We start from the raw sequence: 27,481 nt of genomic DNA, 5'->3' as shown, positions 1-27,481 counted from the left end.
TGTGAACAAAGAACATTAGACTTTGTTTCATAAACAAAGGTATTTATTGCTAACACTACACTAATGAATTACTAAAATGTCTAAGATTAATACAATTGGAAATAATGGTCGAACACTTGTTGTAAAATGCACCCATGCACATCATGAGGTAAAAGCAGGCAGCGACAGACACCCAGGTGAGCCAATCAACTTACAGAACAGAACACGACCAATCACCAGACAGAACACCAGAGGGGGGCTTTCAACCATAAAACACACGAGACATCAGCACTCCGCCTCTTTCCACTGGTGACAACTGTAGTGACAGTCAGGGTGTACAAATCATTCAACACCTTCTACACGTGGATCAGAGCTAGCCTGGTCTAGATAGTTAATGTTAGTTTACTTAGAGTAGTAGAGGCACAGGCAGCTGTGTGCTTCGTTACTGAAGTTCAATAAATCTTATATTGAACCAACGCCCCCGTTTGGTGTATACTTGATCAGTTAATTGCATCGTGTGCAGTCCGTGTTACCCCAGGGTGAACAACACGATAACACGAACTTACACTAAGATACTACAGAGCTACTCTAATACGCGACCTGGAGTCCGGGTCACGTGCCTGCATTCTCGCACCACCTGCTGGTCGGATGCTAAAACTACAACAGTAAAACATATAACTTATAATATACATACAGATGATGCTGATCTTCTCATGTTATATGCAGATGATAGTCTACCTATCATCACAGGTTCAAGACCCCCCAACCAGTTGGAACATCCTTCCCTGCATGACCCTGTCAAGCCCAGTAAGAATTGTGTACACTTCAATGAGAGAAACTCTCATTCTTTTAAACTTTAAAGAATACGGGCCCAGTCTCCTCAATCTCTCCTCATAAAACAATCCCTGCACCCCAGGGATTAATCTGGTGAACCTTTGATCACTCCCGCTATGATCAATCTCTTAAGTAGGCAGACCAAAACTGCACACAATACACTCACAAAGACTCGATGCAACTGAAGCAAGGCTTCCTTACTCCTGCAGGCTAATCATCTTGCACTAAAGGCTAACACATCAGTTGCCTTCCTAATTGCTTGATGCACCTGCATGTCACCTTTCAGAGACTTCAGAACAAGAACACTCAGGTCTCTTTGGACACCAGCACTTTGCAACCTCTCACCATTTAAGAAATACTTTGGGCGGATATTTTCCGATAGTTCGTCAGAGTGTTAGATTCTGACTGAAACCTGCCGTGTAGCTCTCGGGCTGCACAGCCGAGCTCTTGGTCCAGGTTTCGAGCTGCACTGAAAAAATAAATTAGTGGTTGTGGTTTATGTCATCACAGTGGTGGGCGGGACCTGATAGATCCGGCCGGGCCGGCTCCGCAGAGATCGTTAAAAGGCGTCCTTGTTCAGGATAGAAAGACCCACCCCCCCCATAAACAGACCCCTCCATCCCTGCCCCCACAAGCATGGGGGCTTCCCCCCCCCGCTCACCACAAGCATCGCCACACCCACTGAACTGCGCCCCCCCCCCCCCCCCACCCGCCCCTGCCCTGCCCCCCACCCCACCAGAAGCATCTGGATCGGAGCCGTCCGTCCCTCTGATAAAATAGAGCAGGAGCCATTTCCCCTATGGGGATCCCCAGAGTGTCCGCTCCTAGCACTGCTCCTGGCACAGGTTGGCGTAGGTTGGAATTGCCAGCGAATCTTTGCGCCCATGTGACCATTTGCACTGATGGGCGGGCGCCTGTCCACTGCGTCCCAGCTCCCATCCATCCTGCCACTGGACAGGTAGGCACAACCCGTGCTTCGCCCAAAGGACCCACGGCACACTACAGCTATTGTCCCTACTGGTGCCCACCCCCCTTGCCCAACTGCATCCATGGGCCCTGGCTGCCGCTTGCCACTAAGCATAGTACCAATCAGTGGCACAACCAAGGAGGGCACACACGGTAGACCCTACAGAAGGGTGTAGAACAGGAGCCGCAGAGCATATTACTGGCATGGGCAGTGCCAGCCACCGGTACTCCTGCTAGCAGGGTCGGGTGGTGGGGTTTGTGGACCCCCGGCACCAGAACAGTCAGGAATGGGGTTAGGATTGTGAGGGGGAGGGAGACAGAAAGGGGCAGGATCTACAGTGCAGGTCAGGGCCACTGTGTAGGCTGTTGGTCTGTCAGAGTGTTAATGCCGGGACTAATGGGGATGGCCGGAGCCATTGAGGACATGCTGATGGGTCACAGGCGTGCCAGATGGAACTAGTGCAATTCCTCATGTGTGATTCAATGGGGTCGTGAATGGCATTCGAGAGCCTGACAAACTGCAGCTGCACACAAGCGCTCCACTCCCCACACACTGTCAATCCGGCCAAGTAGATGGTACCATGGAGAGCGGCTCCGGTGTTCACGAATACAGAGCTGGAGATATTGCCCGATGCGGTGGAGGAGACGTGCGACATCCTGTCACCTGTGGTGGAAAGGAGGCTGCCACCCACCGATGTCAACTGGGCCTGGGCGGTGATGGCAGAGCCCATGAACGCCGTGGGCCCCATCGCGATGACTGGACAACAGTGCCGTAAGAAGCTGCTCGAGCTCCTCAGGGCGGCCTGGGTGAGTCATCAGCTCCGTGCCCCTGGCACCACCCCCATCCCACACCACACTCCACACACCCCCGCCCCCTGCCGCCACATGCGGCCCCCTCCAGGCCTGCCAGGATGAGGCACCATCTCGCTGCCCTTGGCATCACCCCCGTCCACACTCCTGTAACACACAACCTCTCTGAGAGGGCGATCGAACCTGACCCAGCACAACATTCCAACATCCATACCGCCCGCCATGTTCGATCGCCCTGCACACACAGTCTACTTGCTGTGGACTGTTGCTAACTTTCTCCTTGGTTCAATTGCTCTGTTTTATTACCTTTGCTCTCGAGTCGCCAGGTATCTTTATGATACCGCCACGAGGTTCAAGTCCGAGTAATGATCAATAACCCAATACACCGATTAGTAAGATTTAAATCAAAGCACATTTATTACACACAGTAATCGCTACTCATGCCCAAATTCTACGTCTAAGCTACTTCTACAACTAACAGGCCTATACTTAACTTCGGACTGGCCCACCAGGTCAGGGGAACAAATGGCTTTTTGTTCGGTTTCTGAGTCTGCGGGATTCGAAGTTGGTACGGATTGGTAGCTAGGAGCGCCTATTTCGTAGCGAGCGTTGAATTAAGACTTACTTCGTTCGGTGTACACTGCATCGGTCACGTTCAATGTTGGTTTGTGTTGCTGGGTGACCCGGGCAAGATGCAGAGGTGAAGAGAGACCGATTTGAACTTGGGGCTTAACTCTTATAGTCCCCAGGGGCTTCCCGCCTTTTGGGGCGGACCCTGTACCTGGTCCCAAGTGATTGGACTTTGTCCCAATCGCTTGGTTCGATTTCTCCAATACTGGAGCGGTTCCCTGATCGATGGGCGGTCTTGAGGTGCTTGTTCACCTCCTTTGTGTTGGCTCCTGCTGGCGCCGAGGAGTCTGGCTTTGCTTTGTGTGTCCAAAATGTTACTTATTGTTCCCAGGGATTGCTCATCAGTATGGAGATGGCTGCTACATTGTTATGCTGATGGCCGCTGATATCGATGTTGTCTGGCCTTTGCAGAGGTAAATACACAGCAAACCTTCAGCTGCTGGTTTCTGTCTATGTTGGCTGACTTTCCCATCAGCCTTTGCAGTGGGGCAGCATCTCGGATCAGAGCACCGAGGAGAGGCAGCACCTGGTGGGCCACTGGCTGCGCTGGACCATGCCTTTCCCATTGGTGTGGCAGCTGGGGTTCCTAGCGGGGTTGCCTCGGAGATGGGGGCACCATTACAGACGTTGGCACTCTGCACATTTACGGGAGACAGTGGGCAGTCGGCAGAGTGCACAACCAGGTGGCTGCCTTGCAGGCTGTGGCAATGGCAGACCATGCCCAGACACCCCGGTCCTGGGGGGGAAGCACCGCAAACCCACGGCCCATCTCCCGGTCGACTCTCACTACTCCCCCTGGCCCTGGCAGGTGCCCCCAGCCAGCGGCACAGCTGTCAGCTCACCGTTACGTCTTTGGAAACTTTTCTCACCTGCTGGGCGGGATTGTCCGGTCGCCGACGCCGAAATCGCGTTCACCGATCGACCGGAGAACCCCCGTTTCCGCCGCAACGGGGGTCGGCACCGGTTTCACGATGCACAGCCTCCTCCAAAGCGGTGTACTTTAGGTGCCCGCCGCACGCCGTGTTGACGGCCTCGGGACGTTGCCTGAGGCCCACCCCCTGATGCTCTGCCCCCAACCGGCTGAGTTCCCGACTCCTTGGGTCTCTCATGGTCTTACCTGTCGGGAACTCAACGTGGTGGCTGCGGACTGAGTCCAGCACTGCCACAGTCGGGGAAGGGCCGATCCGCAGGAAGGGGGCACTTTGACAGGGGCTGGGGTCACTATTGGGGGGTGGCCCGGGGCACACGAGACAGCCAAAGGGAGGGCACTATTTGGCAGGCCGCGTCCACGCTGCAGGACGCCGCCATGCGCATGTGTGGCTACGGACCCAGCAATTCTCCGGGCCATATCGGCAGCTAGAGCTGGGTGCTGTACACTGCCTCCCGGCTAACCCCCAGCCAAACGGAGGATCGGTGGCCATTGTGCGCCGGAGTTTCAGTCGTAAAAGGCTATCGTTCCCATGGCGGTGTCAGGACATAGCCTGCGAATTGGGGAATCCAGCACCCTCTCTCTCCCGCGGCACTCATGGCGTCCAATCCTCATTTTCAAATACCGTGGCGGCGTAAATTCCGCCTGGTGGAGGCGAAGCATCGCGGTTCAGACACGTTAATGATATGTTATCGAGTGCTACTGTACGTTTTGCATGCCACGCTGGCACAGGGCATGCCGCCATCGAGCCATGGAGCATGGCGCTCTGGTGGGTGCCCAGCACCGACCTCGATTTTCGGCTGACGCCCGACTCTCCGCCCAATCACGATTCGCGATTCCAGCGTTCCTTTCAAGGAAATCGCAAGGAAGAACAGTGTGAAATAACCGCATTTGCGGTCATGTGGAACATAGCAACGGCAGGAGAACATTCAGCCACTCGAGCCTGTCCTAATGGGTTTCCCCTACTTACTGGGAGACAGTGTGACTGTTCAAATGGACTTTACCCCCTTCATCCCCTCCCCCATATTCAACTTCGATACAAGGCTGGTCACAGTACGCACAACATAAATATGAGGAAAATGTTTAATGACTTTTTATTCTCTCTTGATCCCATCGGCTGCCGCAGATCCCTGATGAGACTCGGGCTCCGACATTGCCTTTGTTAATGGAAGCAGCCTAAGTTCACAGAGAGATGATTAAAAATAAATATAAAAGGAAGAAAAAAAAGGACTGATAGGGAGGCATGATAGATAGCACAAAAGCTTTGCTTATCCTTAATGTGACATTTTCAGAGATTTGTTGTTAAGACTTTTCATCATTTTATCAGGCGTTTCATAACTCCCTGAATCAATTCAGAGGTAGCAAGACAGGTTGTGTGAAGATAACACTGGAATACAAATCAAAAAAAAAAAAATTCCAGGCATCGCTACTTGATATTCAGTGACATTCAGGCCTTGTTGCTAATCTCCCAGTCGTATTCAGATTAAAATGTGAGGTACAATATTTTACTCTGTGCTGTAGGAGGTCTTCAGATTCTTTTAACTGAATCAGTATTTATTCTTTTCAGAAACGGAACAATTTATCTTTAACACGAGCAGATCCATGATGTTTCTTGTGGTAACTTCAAAGGCACGCTCTCAATGACATTAGGGATGAGAGAAAAAAACGTGACGGAAAGCGTTATAAGATGGAAGTGTGACCCAGGAAGCGCGTCCTCAGTGACAATATCGTCTCAGCAAATTAAAGAGAGATTCAATTGGCATCAAGAAGCTGAAATCACAGAATGGCTGCCCAGCTTTTCCCCAGAGTCATGCAAATATTTATTTTTCTTTTGTTGCTGAGCGAATACCCTTTTTAAAGCCACAATTGAATCTCCCTCCATCACATTCCAGATCCTAACCACTTGCCGAATAAAGTTGCCCATCCACTCATCGTTGATCCTCATCCAATATCACCATAATCTGCTGCTCGGCTCTTCCACCAATGGGGACCATAAGACCATAAGACAGAGGAGCAGAATTAGGCCACTCGGCCCATCGAGTCTGCTCCACTATTCAATCATAGCTGATATTTTCTCATCCCCATTGTCCTGCCTCATCCCCTTATTAATCAAGAGCCTATCTAACTCTGTCTTAAAGACACTCAATGATTTGGACTCCACAGCCTTCTGCGGTAAAGGGTTTCACAGATTCACCACCCTCTGGCTGAAGAAATTCCTCCTCATCTCAGTTTTAAAGGATCCTCCATTTAGTCTGAGATGGCGACCTCTGGTTCTAGTTTTTCCTACAAGTGGAAACATCCTCTCCACGTCCACTCTATCCCGGCCTCGCAGTATCCTGTAACTTTCAATAAGATCCCCCCTCATCCTTCTAAATTCCAACGAGTACAGACCCAGTGTCCTCAACCGTTCCATATACGACAAGTTCTTCATTCCAGGGATCATTCTTGTGAACCTCCTCTGGACCCTTTCCAAGGCCATCACATCATTCCTTAGATACGGGGCCCAAAACTGCTCACAATACTCCAAATGGGGTCTGACCAGAGCCTTATATAGCCTCAGAAGTACATCCCTGGTCTTGTATTCTAGCCCTCTTGACATGAATGCTAACATTGCTTTTGCCTTCCTAACTGCTGACTGAACCTGCACATTAACCTTAAGAGAATCGTGAACAAGGACTCCCAAGTCCCTTTGTGCTTCTGATTTCCTCAGCAGTTCCCCATTTAGAAAATAGTCTATGCATAAATTCCTCCTTTCAAAGTGCATAACCTCACACTTTTCCACATTGTATTTCATTTGCCACTTCGGTGCCCACTCTCCGAGCTTGTCCAAATCCTTCTGCAGCCCTCTTGCTTCCTCAATACTACCTGTCCCTCTACAGATCTTTGTATCATCTGCAAATTTAGCAACATCACATCATTCAGTCCTTCTTCCTGATCATTTATGAAAATTGTGAAAAGTTGTGGTCCTAGCACAAACCCCTGAGGCACACCACTAGTCACCGGCTGCCATCCTGAAAAAGACCCCTTTATCCCCACTCTCTGCCTTCTGCCAGTCAGCCAATCCTCTATCCATGTCAGGATCTTACCCTTAACACCATGGGCTTTTAACTTATTTAACAGTCTCCGATGCGGCACCTTGTCAAAGGCCTTCTGGAAATCTAAATAAATCAGGTCCACTGGTTCTCCTTTGTCTAACTTTCTTGTTATCTCCTCAAAGAACTCTAACAGATTTGTCAGACACGACCTCCCTTTGACAAAGCCGTGCTGACTCAGTCCTATTTTACCATGCACTTCCAAGTACTTTGCGATCTCATCTTTAATAACAGACTCTAAAATTTTACCAATGACCGAAGTCAGGCTAACCGACCTATAATTTCCTTCTGCCTCCCTCCCTTCTTATGCAGGGGTGTTACATTAGCCACTTTCCAGTCTTCTGGGACGTTCCTGCCTCCAGTGATTCCTGAAAGATCATCACCAATGCCTCCACAATTTCCTCAGCAGTCTCTTTTAGGACCCTGGGGTGTAGTCCATCCAGTCCAGGTGACTTATCCACTTTCAGACCTTTCAGTTTCCCCAGAACCTTCTCCTTAGTAATGGTCACTGCACTCATCTCTGCCCCCTGGTTCTGCTGGAGCTCTGGCATCCCACTGGTGTCTTCCACCGTGAAGACTGAAGCAAAGTAACTATTCAGTTTGTCTGCCATTTCTTTGTTTCCTATTATTACTTCTGCAGCCACATTTTCCAGTGGTCCAATGTCTATTTTTGCCTCTCTTATATGTTGAAAAAATCTCTTCCTATCTTCCTTTATATGACTAGCTAACTTGCACTCATACTTCATCTTCTCCACCCTTATTGCTTTATTAATTGTCCTCTGCTCACTTTTAAAGGCTTCCCAATCCTCTAGCTTCCCACTAATTCTCGCGACTTTGTATGCTTTTTCTTTAGTTTTCATGCTGTCCTTGACATCCCTCATCAGCCATGGATGCCTTGTCCTCCCCTTAGCATGTTCCCTCCTCCTTGGGATGAATTTCTATTGTGCCTCCCTAATCCCCCAAAACTCCTACCATTGCTGTTCCACTGTCTTCCTTGCTAGGCTCCTTTTCCAATCAACGCTGACCAGCTCCTCCCTCAATGTCTTTGTAGTTACCTTTATTTAATTGTAATATCATTACATCTGATTGCAGCTTCTCCCTCTCAAACTGCAGGGTAAATTCTATCATATTGTGGTCACTGCTCCCTAAGGGTTCCTTCACCTTAAGTTTCCTAATCAAGTCTGCCTCATTACACATCACCAAATCCAGAATTGCCTGTTCCCTAATAGGCTCTGTCACAAGCTGCTCGAAAAAAACATCTCTTAGACATTCCACAAATTCCTTTTCTTGGGATCCACTACCAGCCTGATTTTTCCAGTCCACCTGCATATTGAAATCCCCCATGATTATTGTAATATTGCCTTTTTTACATGCCTTTTCTATCTCCTGATTTATTTTCTGCCCCACATCCTGACTACTGCTAGGGGGCTTGTACATAATTCCCATCAGGGTCTTTTTACCTTTGCGATTCCTCAACTCTATCCAAAGAGATTCTATGTCTTCTGATCCTATATCGCTCCTTGTTATCGATTTAATTTCATTTCTGACTAACAATGCACCCCCGCCCCCTTTGCCCATCTGCCTGTCCTTTCCATAGGGCATTTAGATGCCAGCCCTGATCCCCTTGCAGCCACGTCTCTGTGATGCCCACAACATCATACAGGCCAATTTCAATGTGCGCCACAAGCTCATTTACCTTGTTCCGTGTACTGCGCGCATTTAGGTACAACACCCTCAATCCTCATTGGCCACCTCCCTTTTCACTCTCTCCTCAGTCACTGTACTCTGTACTCTGGCCCTTTTTGATTTTTGACTATGGCTTCTCTGCCTTACACTTTCCCCCTTACTGCTTTTTGTTTCTGGCTCCGTTTTACTTCCCTCCGACTTCCTGCATTGGTTCCCATCCCTCTGCAACATTAGTTTGGGACACTTTCTCTCTGTAGGCCCCTCATGATTTTGAACACCTCGATAAAATCTCCCTTCGGCATTTTCTTCCCCCTGGAGAACAGCCCCAATTCCTCCAATCTATACGTCCAACTGAAGTCCCTCGTCCCATGAATCTCTCCGACACCCTCTCAGAGGCTTTCACATCCTTCTGACAGCGTGGCACACAGAACTGGGCACAATACTTCGGCTCAAATCAGTCTTTTAGAAAGGTTTGTGGGCTTTTTGAATTGGGATCTTCCTGCCCTGTTGCGCTCAATGGGATTTCCAACAGCTCAATGCATTTTCCAGCTCCTTCCACCACTTTGACAGGGCCATAGAATTCCACCCTTCGGGCAGGAAATTTGGCCACGCCTGCCCCGAGATCTGAAGTTCCCGCCCGAGGTCAATGCACCTTTAAACGGTCCGTCATATTTTCCGTCCCGTCCGATACAATTCCGGCAGTGGGCGGGACGGGAAGTGGGACCATGGATGAATGTTCCCCCCACTTTGCCACTTCCCCAATGTTCAAAGAAGGCTTGTCTGGCAAGTTCATTGTCTGCCCCAGGAATTCCATCCACTTACCCTCTCAACAGACCTTGTTGGAACTTGCAACAAGTTGGAGGGAGAGAGTGATGTAGCGCTAATATCCCTCAACATCCAAAGATGTTGGTTCAGACTTCACCGCACAGCTGGTGGAATTTAAATTCAATGAATATATAATTTTGGAATTGAAAACTATCTTTGTAACTGTGAGCATCAGAGCTATCATTATTGTAAAAACCCATCTATTTCCCGAATGCCTTCCTTACCTTCTCTGGTTACATGAGCACCGTAACTAGGCCCACTCCCCCCCCCTATCCCGTAAGCCCATAACCCAACCTAATCTCCACAATTTCAGACACGAAGGAGTAATCTTTTAGCATGGCCAATCCACCCATCCTGCACACCTTTGGATCTTCTCCAAGGGTTGTGAATCTTTGGAACTCTCTTCCCCAGAGAGTGGTGGAGGCAGGGTCAACAAACATTTTTAAGGCAGAGATAGAGAGATTCTTGACTAACAAGGGAGTCAAAGGATATTGGGGTAGGCGGAATGTGGAGTTGAGGACACAATCAGATCAGTCATGATCTTAATAGAAAGATGGTGCTGGCTCGAGGGACAAAATGCCCTATTCATGCTTCTAATTTGTATATATATGTGTAAAATTGCCCAGGTATGTTCTGTACATAAAAACCCAGCCACTTACTGCCCCATCAGTGTATTCTCAATCATCAGCAGTGATGGACGGGATCATTAACAGTGCTATCAAGCAGTACCCCTTCAGCTTTTACCTGGTCATTGACGTTTAGTGTGGGTTCCGAGCTCCTGTCCCATTACAAATATGGTCCAACTATGGACAAAAGTGCGTAACTCAAGAGGTCCCAAGAGAAGAGGTGAGAGTTTCTGCCCTTGAAGACAACATTTGACTTAATGTAGAACCAAGGAACCCAAGCAACACTAGAGTCAATGGGAACTGGCTTTAGTGGTTGGTGTCATACCGAACACAAAGGAATACTGGTTGTTGGAGGCCAATCATCTCACTCCCAGGATATCACTGCAGCCCAGGACCAACCATTTTCAGCTGCGCCATCAATAACAAACCTTCCCCCCTCAGAAGGTCAGAATAGGGGATGTTCACTGTGTTAAGAAATTGGGATAGTTTATATAATTTATATTTGCATCTTGTGCGTTAGGAATAATGTATAAATCTAAGTTTCATTTTTGTGATACGAGAGGGTTAAAACTTCAGTTTAGTTTCATGTTCAAAAAATGTACCTATAAGTCTATAAGTTGAGTTTGACTTTTAACTTAGCCTGCATTGCAATGGAGATGTTACGACATAAAAGCAATTACAGGCTTTAAAAAAAACTAAGTTGTTGCCTGGCAACCAGAGGCCCACACTGAAAAGCAGAATCATTTGAGGTCAGGTGGAACCAGATAACCCAGAAGCAAGAAGCTTTCCACAGGAAATGTCAATGCAGAAAGGACAATGCAAAGGAACAGAAAGCAAGTCCGGGAAGCTAAAGAAGTCAGAAATCAGGGAATGAGTTTCAGGAAGTTAAAGGAACAGAGAACAGAAATCTGTAAGAGGGTTCTGTTCAATGAAGTCAGTAGCAGAGAGAGAGGTTCTCAGTACTGCAAGGTGCAGAGGTCAGCTAGCAAGAGCTAGACATATGAGATGGTCCTAAGTTTGTGACACCTCAATAGAGCATATGAAATGGTGGAGTTCTGTTGGCATGGCTGGACACCTGAGATATTGTGTGGACGCTTGAAGGTGTGTGTTGTTCCAGGGCAGAGGAATACTGAAAGGAGAGGTTGAAATCCTGGATGAAGATCATCAGTGAAGGCATCCAAGAGAATGCATTGCATGAAGACGATTCTCAGCATGTTCTTTGGTAGTGGAGTTTAGAGATCCTCACATGGACAGAGTTCCAGTGAGACCAGTTGGCTTCAGTGTGACAAACATCTGGCAAAATTTGATGAGGAACCCATAGACATTGGGCAGGATTCTCTCAGCCCGGGGCCGGGCCGGAGAATCCCCGCAATCGGCGCAAATCGCTCCACGCTGCCCCGACACCGTGGTCGCGGGTCGTTCTACACGGCCAGCCCGTCGATTCTTGGGCCGGGATGGGCCGAGCGGCCGTCGCGGGAACGTAGAGTCCCGCCGGCGACATCCACAACTACTCTCAGCCGGCAGGAATTTGGCATTGAAGGGTCGGGTGGCGGCCTATGGGGGGGGAAGGGGGGGGGTCCGACCCCGGGGAGGGCCTCCGATGTGGCCTGGCCCGCGATCGGGGCCCACCGATCGGCGGACCGGCCTCTCTGTCTCCCGGCCTCCTTTCTTCCGTGCCGGCCCCTGTGCTCCTGCGCCATATTGCGTCGACGCTGGCGCAGACAAGGGGGCCGCCGCCCATGCGCGGCAATCGCACCGGTGGGACTGCCATGCATGGGTTTGCGCCGGACCCACTGCGCAAGCACGCATCCCCCGGCGCCCATTCCACAGCCGGAGCAGCAGCTGGAGCGGAGTGAACCGCTCCATAGCCCTGTAGCGGCCAGAATTGCTGATCCTGGGGCCATGTTGACGCCGTCGAGAAACGCTGTGGCGAGTCACCTCCTTAGTTAGGAGTGTGATGGAACACTTCCCACTTTCCTGGATGAGTGTAGCTCAACGCTATCCAAGACAAAGCAGCCCGCTTGATTAGCACCTCATTTACCATAATAAATATTCTCTCCCTCCATCATCAATGCACAGTGATAACATTGTGTAACGTCTCCAAGATGTACTGCAGAAACTCACCAAGGCTCCTTTAGTAACATTTTCCAAACCCATGACCTCTACCACCCAGGTAGACAAATGCAGCAGATATATGAGGAGACCAACACCTGGAGGTTCCCCTCCAAGCCACTCACCATCCTGACTTGGAAATATATCGCCGTTCCTTCACTGTCACTGGGTCAAAAGCCTGGCAGTCCCTCCCTAACAGCACTGTGGATGCACCTACACCACATAGCCTGCAGCAGGACAAGAATGCAACTCACCACCTCCTTCTGAAGGGCAATTAGCGGTTGGCAATCAATGTGGGTCAAGCCAGTGATATCCACATCCCTTTAATGATTTGAAATCCCGCGTCTGTGGCACCTCTCTTTCTATGAGATCCTCAAATTTTGTGCTGTCAACCATCCCACCCCTTCCTCTTCTCCCCAAGCCCCTATCCACCCAACCCACCTCCAGCACATTTCCATTTTCTCTTCTCCCAAAATCCCCTTCAGGCTGATTTCTACCTTCTCCACAACCGCAAAACGCTACCGGGCCAAAGTTAACAACAATATTGTTTGTGGCTGCCTGAAGTTTCTGGGTTTTAGTCAAAATACCCACCTTTACGTTCGTTGCAGCTGATCTAAAATCCACAGGCGGGTCATATGGAGTAATCTGGAGTACAGCTTTTACTTTCCAATATCCATTTAATTGATGGTGTGAGTCAGGGATCATAAAGTAGAAGTGGCTACTGAAATATTCATGTTTGCCGTTCAGTACAAAGGCAGACTATATTACATTCTATCTAGCAAGACAGACTGTGCTCTAAATCAACAGTAGCTTTATTTTAATAAAATACATAAATGAACAGTGTGCAGTTTTCACATTGAGTTCAATCAATCTATTTCTCTCCTGCTTGAAATCATAAAGATGCAATTTAAATTCTCTTGGATATTGTCCGAGGGCGGAATTCTCTGTTTTTCAGGCACGGTGGTGGATGACTCCAGTGACATCTATCCTGACAACAGTTTCTGTGCTTGGAACCCCATTGGTTATGTACAGGCGAATTCCCCTCCAGCTCTCCAGGTGGGTTGGCAGCTGATTCATCCACCCGCCTTCAACTGATGGGTTTGAAGGTCCTGGCATCATATTTAAACGCCAGTCCAGGACACTCATATCGCTCTCTCTGCCCTTAGTTCCTTTAGGGCAGCACGGTAGCACAAGTGATTAGCACTGTGGCTTCACAGCGCCAGGGTCCCAGGTTCGATTCCCCGCTGGGTCACTGTCTGTGCGGAGTTTGCACGTTCTCCCCGTGTCCGCGTGGGTTTCCTCCGGGTGCTCCGGTTTCCTCCCACAGTCCAAAGACGTGCAGGTTAGGTGGATTGGCCATGCTAAATTACCCGTAGTGTCCATAAGGGTTGGGAGGGGTTATTGGGTGGAAGTGAGGGATTAATGTGGGTCGGTGCAGACTCGATGGGCCGAATGGCCTCCTTCTGCACTGTATGTTCTATGTAATCTATGTAATCTATGTTAACTCGGCTTCTAAAGCCAACTAGTCTGGATTTCTAAAACAGACAAGTGAAGCGATTCACTTTGGTCGGAGGAACAAGGAAAACAATACAAGGGTTCAGGAGCAGAGGGGCTTGTGGTTACATGTGTACAAATCACAGCAGATTTAGAAAGCAGCCAGATTCCTGGGAATTCTAAAAGAGACATAGTTCGGAATTCCCCGCACGGTCGCTGGCAGCGGGATTAGTTGGTCCCACCGGCAGTGCACCCCCCACCCATCTGTTTCCCGGCGGCATGGATTGGCTTCAGTGGGAATTTCCATTGACAGCATGCGGGAGCAGAGAATTCCGCCGCCAGCGAACGTCGATCGGCCGGGTACAAGGAGCTGGGAGGCCGGAGAATCCCACCCGTGAAGTACTAGTTCTCGGTGGTTATGTCAAGCATCTTTAAAAGAATGGCTCAGTGGTGAGGCAGTGGCGTAGTGGTATTGTCACTGGACTAGTAATCCAGAGACTCTGAGTACTGCCCTGGGGTCCCAGGTTCAAATCCCACCACTGCAGATGGTGAAATTTGTATTGAATAAAAACCTGGGGCGTCATTCTCCGACCCCCCGCTGGGTCGGAGAATGGCCGTTCGCCGCCGTGAATCCCGCCCCCGCCCCCGCCGAAGTCTCCGCTCCCGGAGATTGGGCGGGGGCGGGAATCCGGCCGCGCCAGTTGGCGGGACCCCCCGCTGGATTCTCCGGCCCGGATGGGCCGAAGTCCTGCCCAGGAATTGCCTGTCCCGCCGACGTAAATCAAACCTGGTATTTACCGGCAGGACCAGGCGGCGTGGGCGGGCTCCGGGGTCCTGGGGGGGGGGCGGGGCGATCTGACCTCGGGGGGTGCCCCCACGGTGGCCTGGCCCGCGATCGGGGCCCACCGATCCGCGGGCGGGCCTGTGCCGTGGGGGCACTCTTTCCCTTCCGCCTCCGCTACGGCCTCCACCATGGCGGAGGCGGAAGAGACTCTCTCCACTGCGCATGCGCGGGAAACTGACAGCGACCGCTGACGCTCCCGCGCATGCGCTGGGAAACTGACAGCGGCCGCTGACGCTCCCGCGCATGCGCCGCATTTTCGCGCCAGCTGGCGGGGCAACAAACGCCATTTCCGCCAGCTGGCGGGGCGGAAATCCCTCCGGCGTCGGCCTAGCCCCTCAATGTTGGGGCTAGGCCGCCAAAGATGCAGAGACTTCCGCACCTTTTTGCCGGCGCGATGCCCGTCTGATTGGCGCCGGCTTTGGCGCCAGTCGGCGGGCATCCCGCCGTTGGGGGAGAATTTCGCCCCTGGAATTAAAAGTCTAATGATGACCATGAAACCATTGTCAATTATTGCAAAAACCCATCTGGTTCACTAATGTCTGTCATAATATACACCAGTATATCATGGTGCAGACACACACTGATGGACACGCAGTGGGACCAATCAACACACACAACATCACAGCCAATCACCAGTTAGAGCACACACACTATAAAGACGGGGCATCAGAGTTCCCGCTCATTCGAGCTGCAGCTAGCTAGGAGGACAGAGCTCACAGCCTGCAACACAGACATTCACCATGTGCTGAGTGCATCGACTGGTTAGGACAAGTCTTTAGTTAAAGCTAGTATCGTGTTAACCCACAGTCAGAGTATGTTAAACAGTTAATGATTCAATAAAATAGTGTTGCACTATTTCAATTGTTGCTGACCTGTATGTGTTCCACGGATCCAGAACACCCAACACATCAATGTCCTTTAGGGAAGGAAAGCTGCCGACCTTACCGGGTCTGGCCTACATGTGACTCCAGACCCACAGCAATGCAGTTGAATCTTAACTGCCCCCTCAATGGCAATTGGGGCTGGGCAATAAATACTGGCACAGCCTGTGATGCCCACGTCCCATGAACGAATTAAAAAAAAATATTGGGCGGGATTCTCTGTCCCGCCACACCGTTTTCTGGTGCGGCGCGCCCCCACCAGCAGTGGGACTCTCCGTCCCGGCAGCCGGCAAATGGGGTTTCCCACATTGTGGCAAATCCGCGGGCGAGAGCGCGCTGCCGGCGAAAAGGAGGATCGCACTGACAGAAAATCCAGCCCATTGTGTCCATTCCTGGGCACCACACTTTGAGAAGGAAATGAAGGCATTAAAGAGGGTACAGAGAGGATTCACAAGAGTAATTCCAGGGATGAAAACCTTCAGTTCTGTGGAGACATTGCTCATCCTGGGCGTACGCTCCACAGAATTCCCAGCCTCACTTGCTAGTCATTGGTAGCCTCCAGGATGTTAATAGTGGGCGATTCAGCAAGAGTAATGCCATTGAATGTCAAGGGGAGATGGTTGGATTTTCTCATGTTGGACACTGTCATTGCCAAACACTTGTGTGGTGTCAATGCTACTAGCCACTTAGCAATCCAAGCCTGAATGTTGTCCAGGTCTTGCTCCATCTGGTCATGGACTGTTTCAGTATCCGAGGAGCCATGACTATTCCTGATCATCGTGCGGACATCAGTGAACATCCCCACTGCTGACAATGTGATGGAAGGTAACTCTTTGATGAGGCAGCTGAAGATGGTTGGGCCTAGATGTTGGGCAGTGATGTTCTGTAACTGAGATGATTTACCTCCATTACTACCTTCCTTTGTGCCAGGTATGACTCCAACCAAAGGAGGGTTTTCCCCCTGATTCCCACGGAGGATTCTACATCATTCGGAATGGAAATGGCTCCCCACAGTTGGCTTTCACCTTCATATTCAGCCAATTAAGCTGGGAACTAACCAGTCGGAAAATAGAGGGAGAGAGGTCCGAGCTGCTTAGATGTTTTACATGCAATTTATTTTTTCAAACCTCTTTATTGATCGAGAATTTGACTGATACTTCTGTCTTGGTTTCACAGAGGAAACCTAAGTGGCGAGCTGGTTTTGTAACATACCCAGTGAACTTCTGTATTAGACAAGCACCTTTGCATCAAATGCAGGTCCTTAGACGAGAGCCATGCTGCACCATTGCACCCTGAGAGCAGAGACTGCAGTGCGACAAAGTGCTACAGTGCTAATCCCATGAAAGATCTTCAGCCTCGACATGGAGTGGGTTAATTCGGGAACAACATCCTCTTGAGGTGCTCAACGTGGTTAAATAAATCAAAATAAAAGATAGGAGAATGTTCCCGGGGGGGGGGTGGGGGGGGGGGGCAGGGTGAGAGGGTTGCGAAGTGGTGATGTCACTGGGCTAGTAATCCAGAGGCCCAGAGGTCACAGGTTCAATTCCCACCACGGCAGCTGGTGGAATTTAAATTCAAGCCTGGGACTGAAAGCTTGTCTCAGTGACTGTGAAATGCTCTCATCATTTGCTGTAAAATTGACTCATGTCCTTCAAAGAAGGAAATCTGCCATCCTTCCTACATCTGCTCTGCATGCGGCAGTGTGATTGACTCTTAATTGCTCTCAAGGGCAAATGGGGATAGGCAACAAATACCCGCGATGCCCGCATCCCAGGAATTAATTCCCAACACGCATGCATAACAGTCGTCTTCATTTATTTCCCAAGTTTCATTTCGCAGTTCCTTTTCATTCTTCAGTCACTTTTCCTCCGGAAGATTCCCTCAAGTAAAGAAGATTAAGGAGCACTCCAATTGAAAACGATCTGAATAGGTTTGATAGAGTAGACGGGGGGGTGACTTTACAAATGTACAGCATGTAAAGAGTTAATGTAATGTTAAGCCTAGCCACTAGAGGGAGCTAAGGGACAGTACTATAAATAGCATTGGCTCTTGGGCTCGGGGAGGAGACTAGATCTGAGGCTGACAATGATAAGATTCATAGTGTATTGCAGAGTTAGTTAAGATATAATTGTTATAGTTAATAGATAGAGATAGTCTTAGTGAGTGTAGTTTAATTCTCACATGGATGTTTGCTATTCAGAATAAGTGTCAAACTCAAATTTAGTAATGTTAATAAAATTAGTTTAGTTCTTCACAAGAGCTTTGTTTATCTTTGTGTTCACTACGCCTTCCATCCTGGAAACCCCTCCCAAAGATCACCACAGGAGGGAAAATATTTCCCTTGGTGCGGGAGTCCAGAACATGACATAATTCGAGCTCGGCCACACAGCTATCTCGTCAGGAAGCACTTCTTCACACAAGTGGTGGGACAAGTCAGGAATTTTACCGTTCAGGAAAGCTGCAGAGGCTAGGTCTGCTGAAACTTCCTGAGACACCTATCAATAGGTTTATGCGAGGCCAAAATGCCAAGGAGCCAAATATTACGGAATTAAGGCATATAAATGAACTCAAGATACAGATCAGCCATGATCTAATTGAATGGTAGAACAGACTTGAGGAGTTGTTACAATGCTCCTAATGCTGAAGAGAAAACCTTTGAAGTTAATGAGAATTATGGGGTTGTTTCAATTTACACTCATTGAAGAAACTGTATAATTTCACACCTAACAGCATTAAATTTAGCACTGAAGTGTTTCTTAGATTTGCTATTAATACATAAGCCTGAAAGTGACAATGATATGCAAATTATCCCAATGAATTATGGTAAATTATGATAATATTGCAGATTTAACCTCACAAAGAGCTGACTGCAGCTGATGAAATTAAGACAAGTTTCATTAAGTTTCGATATTCCACAAGACCAGAATTTGAATTACACCTATGTTTAAATGCGGCAGATAGAAGGGTCCAATTCTCCCTTTTTGTGTTGTTTATTCATTGTCCATTTGTTGCCCATCCCTGATGGCATTTAAGAGTCAACAACTTTGCTGTGGGTCTGGAGTCACCTGTAGGCCAGACTAGGTAAGTACGGCAGATTTCCTTCTCCACAGGACAGTAATGAACCAGATAGGTATTTGCAGCAATCAATTTGTGGTCATCATTAGACTTTTAATTCCAAGAGCGGGATTCTCCTTCCCGGCAGCCGGCCAATGGGGTTTCCCATTATGGACACCCCCACGCCATCGGGAAATCCGCTGTCGGCGAAATGGAGGATCCCGCCAAAAGGGAATCCAGCCCCAGACCTTTATTGAATTTAAATTTCACCATCCGCCAGGGTGAGATTCAAACCCATGTCCCCAGAGCATTAGCCTGTCTCTGTATTACTCGACCAGGGAAGCGCCAATACCACTACTCCACTGTGCTGTAGTGTCCAGTTAAGGTCTTGTTGGTACAATCTTGAGATAATTCCTGTGTTGATGAAACTGTTGTAACTCAGTACAGGCAATCGCATGCCAGGTTTTGGTCAACTGCTCAATGGGTCTTCCTCCATCATCTCAAACTTGCTGTCGGTGATGTTAAAGTACACCGGGCGCGATTCTCCACTCCCACGGCGGTTGGGAGAATCGCCTGGGCCGCCAAAATTTCCGGGGACGCCGGTCCGACGCCCTCCCACGATTCTCCCAAGCGGCGGGAACGGTCGAGTTTCGCGGGCCGCAGGCCGGAGAATCACCGGAGATACCCAAAATGGCGATTCTCCGGCACCCCCGCGATTCTGAGGCCCAGATGGGCCGAGCGGCCAGGCCAAAACGGCGGGTTCCCCCCGGCGCCGTCCACACCTGGTCGCTACAGTCGTGGGCGGTGCGTGAACGCTGGGGGGCCAGCCTGTGGGGGGGCGAGGGGGGATCCTGCACCGGGGGGTACCTTGAATGTGGGGTGGCCCGCGATCGGTGCCCGCAAGATCCGTCCGCCATCTTCTTGCGGGGCGGATTTGGACAGGACGGCAACCATGCATGCGCGGGTTGGCGCCGGCCAACCCGCGCATGCGCGGATGACGTCCGTTATGCGGCGCCGGCCGCGTCATCTATTCGGCGCCGCTTTTACGCGGGCGACAAGGCCTGGCGTGGGTAGATGACGCGGCCCCGCTACTGGCCCATTGTCAGGGCCTGAATCGGTCGGGACCGGGGCCGTTCCGCGCCGTTGTGAACCTCGACGGCGTTCACGACGGCGTGGCCACTTCGGCGTGGGGGTGGAGAATTGCGCCCACCACCTTTGATGCAAAAGATCAAAATATTGAATATCCAATCTGGAAAAGGTTAAAAGTTGACAATCGTCTTACCATTATTTAGTGTGATAGTAACAAATGAACAATATTTAATGCTTCTCTTGAAATTACCATGATTGAGTTTTTAAAAATTTGTTCATGAGATGCAGGCATCACTGGCTGGGCTAACATTTATTGCCCATCCCTAATTGCCTTGAGAGGTTGGGGTGAGCTGCCTTCTTGAACCATTGCACTCCATGTGGTGTTGGCACACTCACATTACTCTTTGTGCTGAGGAATTCACCCTTTAAAGTAGAGGTTAACTCGACTTGAAGGAAGTTGTGGCTAAGAATTTGTGCACACAAAAATAAATGTTTTGATTCAAAAGTAGTTCTTTATTGGGAGGTTATTTCATTTATGTATTCATTCTTGATAGTAAAAGTAACACGGGAACTACACTGTATCACAGTCACTGGGCAAGATTTTCCATGCTCCCAGTCCCACCACTGTCAATGGGTTTTCCTGTTGCTCGCACTTCCCACTGTCGGAAAACCAGCGGCGGGGGGTCAGCGGGATCAAGTGGCAGGATAATGATTTCACAGTAATTTCCTGGGAAGTGCAAATTCTCTTTGTCCTGCAGGAGGAACCTTTTGAAAATTGCGATTTTGATTGCAGATTTTGGGTGGTGCTGGCTGTTACATCAAAGTTACCAAGAAAAAGTGATAAGAATTAAAACTACTTCAAGCTTCTGCGGTATAATTGTGCAGACGCACACTGACCAGCACCGCCTCTCTTCCCCCGCCATGAGTCTTCCTTCACACCCTTGATCTTCCAGGGGACTCCCCCCACCCCCACCCTCCCAGTTTCCTCCCCACATTTGCCAACAAGACTCTTCGTTTTACGATTATTGCGAGATTTTTCACCCACGTCGCTGTTTGCACTCATGGCTGATGAAGGCGCACGATTGTCTCCCAACACTCTCGTCAGCAAGATATCATTTTATGATTTTCCCCGCCCCTAGCCGGTGGAGCCTTGATTTCCCTGCCGGAAAGGGGCAGGAGCCTGATTTCAATAAATGTTATTGAATTATCATATAATTAAAGGGCAGTTGAGGGGAACCTGCCAGGGGTGCGAAGGTAAGTCTCCCCTCAGGTGGAGAGGGACAACCAACGCACTGTACACAGAATGCCATGTTCCACCCAGTAAGTTTAGTAGCTACTAAACATGAGAAGCAATAATAAAGATGCAAAGACACACACAAAGTAAATTTAAGTCATATAAAAAGTTGAAAGAATATAAAATTAAGTCCTTTGCTTGTCTTTGAAGCATATATTGTTGAATGTTGCGGCCGTTTGAAGTCAGTTGGTTTTCCTGTAAGATCCTGGAGTTGATTTAGTTCAGGTCTGCACTTTGTTAAGGACGTTCTCTTAGCTTCAGAGAGAGAGAGAGGAACAGGAGGAGGCATTTTGGCCCTTCGAGCCTGCTCCGCCATTCATCACGATCATGGCTGATCATCCAACTCAATAGCCTAATCCTGCTTTCTCCCCATAGCCTTTGATCCCATTCTCCCCAAGTGCTATATCCAGCCGCCTCTTGAATATATTCAAAGTTTCAGCATCAACTACTTCCTGTGGTAATGAATTCCACAGGCTCACCACTCTTTGGGTGAAGAAGTGTCTCCTTATCACTGTCCGAAATGGTTTACCCTGAGTCCTCAGGCTGTGACCCCTGGTTCTGGACACACCCATCATTGGTAACATCTTCCCTGCATCTACCCTGTCTAGTCCTGTTAGAATGTTATAAGTCTCTATGAGATCCCCCCTCATTCATCTGAACTCCAGCAAGAACAATCCCAACCTAGTAAATCTCTCCTCATGTGACAGTCCCGCCATTCCTGGAATCAGTCTGGTAAACCTTCGCTGCACTCCCTCGAGAGCAAGAACATCCTTCCTCAGAGAAGGAGACCAAAACTGCACACAATACTCCAAGTGTGGCCTCACCAAGGCCCTGTACAATTGCAGCAACACATCCCTGCTTCGATACTCGAAACCTCTTGCAATGAAGGCCAACATACCATTAGCCTTCTTTACCGCCTGCTGCACCTGCATGCTTACCTTCAGCGAACATATTTCTTCTTGCTCTCTTCGAACGTTGTTTCCAGAAAACTGTGACATTTATTTCTTCTGATCATTCCTAATTCTTCTTGGCAGTACCAGTGTTTAAAACTCCTGTCCAAATATTCCTGGAGAGGAATTTGATTTGCATATCTTGCAGTCATTGCTGCAGACCTAATAATCCATTTTTTGTTATTTTCATCTCTGATACCTTTGAAACCTTTCAAAATAGAAATCAACAGAGAATTGGGTGATTTTGTTATCCTTGTGTGATTTTGAATGTCTGATGAATATCTGGCTGGTTATTCAGTTCTCATTGTCTCAATAGAATTAAAGTCCAGTACTTTGCATTTTAATGCCTTTCTTTCCGTTTTTGTGTTCATGTCGTTCGTGGTATTGGTGAGGCCACACTTGGAGTAATGTGAGCAGGTTTGGTGTCCTTATCTGAAGAAGGATGTGCTTGCTGTGGAGGGAGTGCAGCAAAGATTTACCAGGTGGATTCCTGGGATGGTGGGACTGTCATGTGAGGAGAGACTAAGTTGGTTAGGACTATATTCATTGGAGTTTAGAAGAGTGAGAAGGGATCTCATAGAAAGAAAGTTATACATTTCTAATAGAATTAGACAATGTAAACTCGATGTTCCCAATGGTGGGGTAGTCCAGAACAAGAGGTAACAGTTTGAGGGTAAGGATTGAAGTGAGGAGCAGTTTCTTCACCCAGAGAGTGGTTAATCTGTGGAATTCCCGACCACAGAAAGTAGTTGAGGCCAAAACATTGTGAAATTCAAGAAGAAATGAGATATAGGTCTTGGGGCTAAAGAAATCAAGGGACATTGGGGGGGGGATCACGGTATTGAACTTGATGGTCAGCCATGACCACAATGAATGATGGAGCAGACTCGAAGGGCTAAATGGCCTCCTCCTGCTTCTATGTTCTATGTATCTTTCAAAGAGTCGTTGCTTGAAGTAGACCTTGGCGTGCACCCGCACCAAACACCCCAGTGGGAAATTCATGCAATGGTCTGCGATGCAATTCATAAAAAACTTTCCAGAGAAGTGGTCAACTCACAGTATCAGACATCAGGGGCGGGATTCTCCCCTACCCGGCGTGATGGAGTGAAGGAACCACTCCGGCGTCGGGCCGCGACTTCCGCACCTTTAGGGGCCAAACCCTCACCTAGAGGGACTAGGCCCGTGCCGGAGCGGTTTCCATTCCACCGGCTGCCGGGAAAGGCCTTTGGCGCCATGCCAGCCGGGGCCGAAAGGTCTTCGCCGGGCGACGAAGGGCCGCACATGCGCGGGAGCGTCAGCGGCTGCTGACGTCATCTCCTCGCGTGCGCACGGGAGGGGGTCTCTTCTGCCTCCGCCATAGTGAAGCCCAGGGCGAAGGCGGAAGAAAAAGAGTGCTCCCACGGCACAGACCCGCCCACGGATCGGTGAGCCCCGATCGCGAGTCAGGCCTCCGTGGGAGCACCCCCCGGGGCCAGATCGCCCCGCGGCCACCCCCCCCCACCAGGACCCCGGAGCCCGCCCGCGCCGCCTTGTCCCGCCATTCAAAAGGTGGTTTAATCCACGCCGGCGGGACAGGCATTCCGGCAGCAGGACTTCGGCCCATCGCGGGCTGGAGAATCGGTGGGGGTGGGCCCGCCGACCGGCGCAGCGCAATTCCCGCCCCCGCCGAATCTCTGGTGGCGGAAACTTCGGGACACGGCGGGAGCGGGATTCACGCCAGCCCCCGGTGATTCTCCGACCCGGCAGGGGGTCGGAGAATCCTGCCCCATGTAACTCGTGGCAGTCATTTTTGAACGGTGTCCTTTGTTGTATTTTTAGCAACAGTTATTTACCACAGGGGCTGTTTAGCACAGGGCTAAATCGCTGGCTTTAAAAGCAGACCAAGGCAGGCCAGCAGCACGGTTCAATTCCCGTACCAGCCTCCCCGAACAGGCGCTGGAATGTGGCGACTAGGGGCTTTTCACAGTAACTTCTTTTGAAGCCTACTTGTGACAATAAGCGATTTTCATTTCATTTCATTTCTTGGTCAATATGCCTGTGGTTAGCTGGCAAAGTTAATTGTCAGTAAATCCCATTCTGTCACCATTTCCCATCATTATGATGCCTATCTAATACCTGATCAATTTTACATCCCCTTCGTGTCATAATTACCTCCTATTTTACCATGACCTGGATAGCCTTCCTTTGGATTGGATTGGATTGGATTTGTTTATTGTCACGTGTACTGAGGTACAGTGAAAAGTATTTTTCCGCGAGCAGCTCAACAGATCATTAAGTACATGAGGAGAAAAGGGAATAAAAGAAAATACATAATAGGGCAACACAACATATTCAATGTAACTACAAAAGCACTGGCATCGGATGAAGCATACAGGGTGTAGTGTTAATGAAGTCAGTCCATAAGAGGGTCATTTAGGAGTCTGGTAACAGTGGGGAAGACGCTGTTTTTGAGTCTGTTAGTGCGTGTTCTCAGACTTCTGTATCTCCTGCCCGATGGAAGAAATTGGAAGAGTGAGTAAGCCGGGTGGGAGGGATCTTTGATTATACGGCCCGCTTTCCCCAGGCAGCGGGAGGTGTAGATGGAGTCAATGGATGGGAGGCAGGTTTGTGTGATGGACTGGGCGGTGTTCACGACTCTCTGAAGTTTCTTGCGGTCCTGGGCCGAGCAGTTGCCATACTAGGCTGTGATGCAGCCAGATAGGATGCTTTCTATGGTGTATCTGTAAAAGTTGGTAAGAGTCAATGTGGATATGCCGAATTTCCTTAGTTTCCTGAGGAAGTATAGGCGCTATTGTGCTTTCTTGTTGGTAGCGTCGACGTGGGTGGACCAGGACAGATTTTTGGAGATGTGCACCCCTAGGAATTTGAAACTGCTAACCATCTCCACCTCGGCCCCATTGGTGCTGACAGGGGTGTGTACAGTACTTTGCTTCCTGAAGTCAATGACCAGCTCTTTAGTTTTGCTGGCATTGAGGGAGAGATTGTTGTTGCTACACCACTCCACTAGGTTCTCTATCTCCCTCCTGTATTCGGACTCATCGTTATTCGAGATCCGGCCCACTATGGTCGTATTGTCAGCAAACTTGTAGATGGAGTTGGAACCAAGTTTTGCCACGCAGTCGTGTGTGTGCAGGGAGTAGAGTAGGGGGCTAAGTACGCAGCCTTGCGGGGCGCTGGTGTTGAGGACTATTGTGGAGGAGGTGTTGTTGGTCATTCTTACTGATTGTGGTCTGTTGGTCAGAAAATCGAGGATCCAGTTGCAGAGTGGGGAGCCAAGACCTAGGTTTTGGAGCTTTGGTATGATTTAGCTGGGATTATGGTGCTGAAGGCGGAGCTGTAGCCAATAAATAGGAGTCTAATGTAGGAGTCTTTGTTTTCGAGATGCTCTAGGGATGAGTGTAGGGCCAGGGAAATGGTATCTGATGTGGACCGGTTGCAGCGGTATGCGAATTGCAGTGGATCAAGGCGTTCTGGGAGTATGGAGGTGATGCGCTTCATGATCAACCTCTCGAAGCACTTCATTACGATTGAAGTCAGGCCCATTGGTCGGTAGTCATTGAGGCACGTTGCCTGGTTCTTCTTTGGTACCGGTATGATGGTGGTCTTCTTGAAGCAGGTGGGGACCTCGGAGTGGAGTAGGGACAGGTTAAAGATGCCCGTGAATACCTCTGCCAGCTGGTCCGTGCAGGCTCTGAGTGCACGACCAGGGATCCCGTCTGGGCCCGTCGCCTTCCGAGGGTTCACTTTCAGGAAGGCCAATCTGACTTCGGAAGCTGTGATGGTGGGTATGGGTGAATTATCGGCTGCTGGGGCACTCGCCAGCGGATTGTTGGTTACCTGCTCGAACCTAGCATAGAATGCATTGAGTTCATCGGGGAGGGGTGCGCTGCTGCCAGAGATACTGTTCGGCTTCGCTTTGTAGCCTGTTATGTTGTTTAGTCCTTGCCACAACCGCCGAGAGTCTGTCAGTGACTCTAGCTTGGTTTGATATTCTCTCTTGGCATTCCGGATGGCTTTGCGGAGGTCGTACCTGGATTTCTTGTATAGGTCAGGGTCGTCTGCCTTGAATGCCTCAGATCTGTCCTTCAGTAGGTAGTCAATCTCGCGATTGAGCCATGGTTTCCGGTTGGGGAACGCACGTACTGCTTTCTTTGGCACGCAGTCGTCCACACGTGACCCTTTGAAAAGACAGATGCAGAGTAATTGCTTAGTACTTCAACAATGCCCCTTCCCTCCATATGAAAATCTCCTTTTTACTCCCTAATCAGCCCCACTCTCTTCTCACCACCTTTCTGCTGTCTGGATAGCTCATAGATCCCCCATTATATAAGTTGTCATCCGTACTCTTCACCTCTCTTTACCTCTATTTTTCTGAATCTTTTATATTTTGCCTGATTCTCCATTGTATTATCCACCTGACATCTGTCACAAACACACTTTTCCTGCCTCATCTTAATCTCTATCACTTTCATCATCCAGGGAGATCTGGATTTTTTCCCACTTTGCCATTTGTGGGAACATAGCTTCCCAGGAATTCTCTGGCCATTCCGCCAGCGGGATCTTCTGGCATTGCCAATGGCAACTTTTCCGCCACAGGTTTCCTTGCAGAAGGGGACGCACCCAATAGGTAACCCCGTTGACAATGTTGGGACGAGGCGATCCCGCCAACGATGAAACACGCTGCGGGGCAGCTGGGGAAACGCCTGGCCCTTGACTGTGCCTCAGCTGTTTCTTCTTTAAAGGTAGCCCATTGTTGAGTTGCGGTTTTTCCTGCTGATCTTTGATGTCAATTTATCTGGGCCCATCCTTACCCCATTGAACTTGGCTTTCTCCAAGGTAATTATTCTTATTCTGGATTGCTCTCTGTACATTTCCAAAGCCATTTTAAACCTGATGACACAATGATCACTGTCCCCTAAATTGTCCCATCTGACACTTGATCCATTTGGCTCACCTCATGCCCAAATCCAGGTTCAACAACACTTCCTTTTTTTGTTGGACTTGTAACAAACTGCTCCAGAAAATTCTCTTGAATGTCCTCGAAGAACACATGCCTCTCCCTTCTCCCAGTCTATATTGAGAGAATTTAATCCTCCCACTGTAACCACTCTATAATTCTTGCATTTCTCTCTTAATTTACTTGCAAGTTTAATCCTCTATGGGCAGCACGGTAGCATAAGTGGCGAGCACTGTGGCTTCACAGCGCTAGGGTTCCAGGTTCGAATCCCCGCTGGGTCACGTCTGTGCGGAGTCTGCGCGTTCTCCACGTGTCTGTGTGGGATTCCTCCGGGTGCTCCGGTTTCCTCCCACAGTCCAAAGACGTACAGATTAGGTGGATTGGCCATGCTAAATTGTCCTTAGTGTCCAAAAAGGTGAGGAGGGGTTAT

The sequence above is a fragment of the Scyliorhinus torazame genome, chromosome 15 (assembly GCF_047496885.1).
Source record: "Scyliorhinus torazame isolate Kashiwa2021f chromosome 15, sScyTor2.1, whole genome shotgun sequence".
Taxonomy (NCBI): domain Eukaryota; kingdom Metazoa; phylum Chordata; class Chondrichthyes; order Carcharhiniformes; family Scyliorhinidae; genus Scyliorhinus; species Scyliorhinus torazame.
This window is presented reverse-complemented; position numbering follows the sequence as displayed.